General features: G+C 34.6%; 1 pseudogene; it reads left to right on the top strand.

The window, feature by feature from the left end:
• Positions 1 to 2,163: 2,163 nt before the first annotated feature.
• On the top strand, positions 2,164 to 5,548 carry LOC143592475 (KH domain-containing protein SPIN1-like; annotated as a pseudogene).
• Positions 5,549 to 5,908: the final 360 nt, after the last annotated feature.

Below are 5,908 nucleotides of genomic sequence, written 5' to 3'. Positions count from 1 at the left end.
TCTGTAGCCTAACCGGGCGTTCACAATTGTTAGTATTCTATAATTTTATTTTTTGGCATCATCTATCTTTGTTTATGTTGTTTTGAGTTGTTATAGTATTAATGATAACTCTGATTCATGATGCAGAGAACTGAAGAGCGTGTTCTAATTGTTGGATGACATGTTGATTGTTCATAGCGCTTTTGACAAGGAATCAGGTATACAGTATAATGTTAGAACGTATGTTAATTGTTAGTTGTTACTAATGTGGATCTACAATATTATTTCAGGTGGGTTTCTTAGATTGCATCCAACCAATATATTATTAGTTGTGATGGTTGGAAACCCAAATCCCTCGAGGCCCTTGAACATCATGACCGAAGTTGCTGCGTGGATGAGAATTCTGGCTGGAAAACTCGTCAGCGTGCATCCGGTTAGTATATGTTTGTAATCAGTAAATAATGAAAACAACGAAATAATTTATTCGGTATGAAAAAAGATTTTTGTAAATGGAACACATGCTAAATGGAAATAAGGTTGTTAAAACCCGTTGATAGTGGCTGCGGATATCTGATAGTGATTTAGGGTTTTTGTTGTGAAACAAATTGAACGGCAATAATATAAGATTTGAATGATTGGGATAAGAACACCAATTAAGAGATGATGCAAACAGAACATTATTGATAATATTAGATCAACAGATCCTGGTATCAAATTAAACGACTACATACGCTGATACAGATATAAGTTTCGCGCACAAATTTTTATATGTAATTTTCAGTTTTCTACATATAAAACACATTTTGGCTAGAAATTGGCTAGAATCTTGTTGAAAACCGTTGATTTTTGCTGGAATCTTGTCGGAAACTGCCGATTTTGGCAGGATTTGACCATTGACTGATTAATTGGCCGATTAGCCCAAAATTAATCAGTGAAGTGGGGACTAGTGACTAATTGGCGCTTAATCGGGATTTTTACAACACTGGTTTCAAATAGGGCGGATGGTCGATGAAAATGACCGGCAGACGGTTTTTGAAGGTGCCATTTTAGGGATTTTCAAAACAAATAGCTAGTCTTGGAATCCCTTTGGTCAAAATGACCATTTTGGGGATTTTATCTTTTATTAACGGGTTGACAGAGGAATGTTTCTCCCAACATCCTAACCCTCCCCCCACCCTAACAATAGCAATGTTATAAGTGAGATTTATTAGGCACATTAGTTGTTTGTAAAGTTCATAACTTTTTATTATCTAAAGGTGTATTGATTTTTATTAGTTCTAAGTATCATCTTTTGGTCTCCGTCAGTTCAATTAACGAATTGGCTGATAATGATCCTACCTTTTATTATATTTATTCTCAACGGTCCATGACTAATAGAATTCTAACGCAGTTAGTTGTAGGTCGACAAAATTTTTTTTCCAGAAACTCACATTTTTTTCAAAAAAAAAAACATTTTCATCTCAAACATCTTTATAACCTTGGTTCGGACTATTAGGAACCTTTTTCTAGTAATAGCCCTAATTATTGAGGTCGCCGGAACCTAGAACCATCGTAGGAATCAGTTGGTGGTGAGTTAGTTGGTGGTGGCGGTGTTCTAGTGGAGTTTTTCAGCAAAAAATGTGACTTTTCCGGCCAAAAATGTTTTTCAGGCGATCTGCAAGTAACGGCGTTGGGATTCTATTAATCGCGGACTGTTGGGAAAAAAATACGTTAAAATATGGGACTATCAGCGGCAATTCGTTGGTTGGGACCGTCAATGAACAAAAAAATGAAAGATAATAGTTGAGATTAATAAAAACCAATACACCATTTAAATTTTCTTATTTACTTTCCTAATTCTTGTTTGGACATTAATTGCATAATTATATATTGTGAATTGTAATAGAATTTCTCTTTTTTTTTTCAATACCAGAATAGACCAAATCCTAATAGAATTTGCGATGTTGATATATGATGTAAAGGAAGTTATTATCTTCTGCAAAATTAACAGAAATATTAAATAAGAAAAGTGTTATAAGATTTTGAGGATGTTATACCTCAGCCGTAGAATACACCATAGAATACCGGAAACGTTTAGTAAATACTTCACTTGTTTAACCATATATATAATTAAAAATGAAGTAAGCCATATACATTTCCAACTCACTTCCAGTTTTCTTCTTTCATTTATCTCTTTCTATTTCTATGTCAAACGTTTCGGCAAGCACAGATGTTGGAAGGTATCATTTTCTTTATAGAATTTTTTGGTCTTTAATACTCCTTGAAAGCTTTGATATTTAATTTTCGTTTAAATTTTACATATGTTCGTTTTGGTAATCCGATATGCTTACAGTCGATACCTGGAAGATCTGCTTGAAGAAAATAAGAGACTTGCTTTTTATCTTCATGGTCTTCCAATTTGCAATAACTTGCTGAGCCAAGGTATTTTTTTATAAACATATATTGATTGTATTGTATTACAGTTTGTATGATTGATATTTTTCGATTAGCATTTAATTTCTATTGATTTGAAGTGTTTTACATGGTGCCGTGACGACAAAACTGATGAATTTCGTATATAACTCATCTGTATTTGCTGAAATTAGGCTGTGCCATGTAAATAGAATTAGCAATTCAAGGCCGATCATGCAAGTGATTTCATGGAAAATGAATATGATCATCTTCAAGTGATAGATAATTGTGCTTTTTTTAATAAATGATTAATGATGAATAAATTTATTGAGTAGTTGAGTGCAATAATAATGACAATTTTTAACATGTATGCTATCATTAATTCCGCCATTAAACAATAACTATCTGCTAGCGGATCCTATGGATGGACCCGCACTATATAGGGTTCGGCACTCTCAGTTTTTTTTTTATTTTAATATGTAACATATATACATATAAAAGATCAACCGATATATGGTTCGGCTGCCGAAATTTTTTTTGGATCCGCTAGTGGCATGGTAGTGGAGACGAGTATAAGACAATATATCTTAGAACTTCTGAAAGACTTGTCATATAGTCATTTATTTGAAAGGTTATTTATATGCAGTACTTTAGTTTTTATTATTATTATTATTATTATTATTATTATTATTATTATTATTATTATTATTATTATTATAATTAATAGTATAATTATATTCTTATAATTATTATTATTACTACTATTATTATTATTGTTATCGTTGTTGTTGTAAATAGGTTGAATTAGTCATGCTTAATAATGGTAATAATAATTTGTAACCCAAATCGGTAAACTACATCAGGCACAATAATATTTTTTTTAAGGAATTTTTTTCACAATTTTCTTTAATAACTAATTTTATTGACAGAGATAGCAAGGGTTTCAGAGGTTGTATCCAACCAAGATATGTACAGTTCTGGTGGAAGGCAATTGGAAAGCCCAAATACCTTGAGTTCCTTGAGTATTATGTCTAGACTTGCTGCTTTAAACTTAGGTGCTGTGGATGAGAATTCTGGCAATCCTCGTCGGCATCTGGTAAATATATTTATGCTAATGTTCTTTAAGGAAAATATGATTAAGTTTCCATGTAAAAAGCTTTGATTAATTATAAGACTGCTGGTTACATCTGTTTCTTTATATGCTAATAATCATTATTAATGAATCATCAGCTTTAATCCATACTTAGAAGTTTGTTTTATTTTCCACCTAGACACCCACACCTACAACAAACCATGAGAACTTCTTTTAATACTTTTCAATTTAATCGCAGGGATTCGGGCAGCCACCAATTGATCAAGGGAATGCGATAGCAGTTGGCTCATGTTCCTTGCTTACAAAGAAGTTATTGCGTTTGGAAGTGCCTGTTGATACCTTCCCTGATGTAAGTTATACATTTCGAAAAAGTTTAGCAGACTATTACATTAAGTCAAACTCGTGACGATTTATTTCTTGGATGTCAGTTCAATTTTGTTGGCAGGCTTTTAGGGCCAAGAGGCAATTATCTGAAGCGGATTGAAGCTGGAACTGGATGCCGTGTCTTCATTAGAGGAAGGGGTTCTATGAGAGACCGTAACAAGGTACAACTCCTTATTTAAGAATTAGAGGTGACAAAACGGGCTAGTTGGTAAGCGGTCAAAATAATTCAGCTCAAAACCGGCTGGGCCGATCTTCTAGCACTTTTTAGCGTTCATATATAAACTTATGTAAATAGGTAGTGAACTATATATCATTATAAAAATAATCTTAGTTCTTCCAAGTAAAACGATATATAGGGTGCGTTTGGACCATTTGACTTATCTTGTAATATTTTCATTTTTGGTTTGACTTTATGTTTAGGAGGAGCGTTTGAGGGGAAAAACTGGACGAGAGCACCTGAATGAACCACTTCATGTATTGATTGAGGCTGAAGCTCCTGCAAATGAAGTGGATGCACATCTCAACCTTGCACAGGAAATCATTTTGGACTTGCTCAACCCCTTGGTATGTTTTCTTTAGTCACGAATGTTAAAGATACGCAACGTGTATGCACATAATAAACTACTTTTTTATATGTGCGCCAAAATTCTACCTGCTTTTTGTGTTCAAGATGCGTAATTTTCTTTCTATTCTTCTAAACTTGTCGCTTGACCCAAAAAACTGTATGTACGTTTAATCTATTAAAATTCTAAATAAATAATAAGTGTCTGATATATCAATACAAAAAACTACATTATCATAATCAAATTGCATCTTCTATGCATTAAACATGTACCTAGGGAGACTTTCAACCCGTTTGACCAATTTTGACCCGTTCTCCAATATTAGCCAAATTTTCTGTTTTGGACAACAAGAAGCCGCACTAACTATTTTTTTCTTTTTACAAATGCAAGAGTGAATGCCAGGATTTTTACAAAAGGCGTTAGTTAGAGGAACTTGCTATGCTAAAGTCTGCCTTCAAACAAAAAAACTCTCAACCTAGTAGCAGCACATCTCGCAGATCCCGTGCAATGAAGCGTGCCACAAATTCTCACAAAGGAACCAAGTAGTATCTTTTACTGCACAGTGTACAAGCCTTTGATTCATGTCTGTTGTCTAAGGGAAAGCTTGTAAATTGTCAATAGTACAAAGTTTGGTCAAGTCTTGTTTTTTACTTCTTGAAGTTAGTTGTGTGTCTGTTTTAGTGTATTTTTTTATCCTTTTATATATAACACAAACATAACTACATCTGGATAATGGGTAAGCGAGCAACAAGCTGCGCCACTATCCCCTTTTGAATCGCAAAGCCTATTCTACTAAATATAAATCCTTGGTCCCTCGGGCTCTGCGAGTCACTGTGGACCACCTTCTGCACCCGCTGCAAGAAGCGAACCGCCTCGGGAGCTAGGGATCCAAAAGTGTCGAAAGCAAATGGAATGAACACGTGTTGATTCTCCAAACACGATATCTCATGCTTAGCAACCTTCCTAGACTCCGCTCTCAAAACCGCCTGTCCCGGTACGAAGCCACTGTCTCTCAGCCCCAGCCACCTGTTTAGTGTATGAAAATGGTTTTTGCCATATGAAAATATACCCAGCCACCTGTTTAGTTCAATTCCCGATATTGGCCTACGATATCGAGCCATGCGAAAACCTTGTTTGTCTCGTATTATCACTTTTGTTTTCAGTACACTTTTGTAGGAGACCGCTGACCGTTCATAGAATAAAATAAAAATACAAAAATGAAATAAAGCAGTAAATTACAATTTTTATTTGAAACAAAGAGCACTACAACTCTATGGAATGAAATTTTAAGAACAAATAAAGCAAGAAATTTGATTGAGGATTCGTACTCAACACGGGATCTTAATTTAAACAAATTGCTGGTCTCCAAGTAGAATACTTCTCTTTCCAGGTACAACAGCCAAGATCGTGTGCACTTCCGCGGAGGACAGCACCCGAATTGGAGAATCTCTCTCAAAGTGTTGCTGCACTTTTCAGTTAGTTGCTGTTGCCAGGGGCG

The sequence above is a fragment of the Bidens hawaiensis genome, unplaced genomic scaffold (genome assembly GCF_021521415.1).
Source record: "Bidens hawaiensis isolate Kalapana, Puna unplaced genomic scaffold, B.hawaiensis_p1.1 tig00001685_1, whole genome shotgun sequence".
Taxonomy (NCBI): domain Eukaryota; kingdom Viridiplantae; phylum Streptophyta; class Magnoliopsida; order Asterales; family Asteraceae; genus Bidens; species Bidens hawaiensis.
This window is presented reverse-complemented; position numbering and strand designations above follow the sequence as displayed.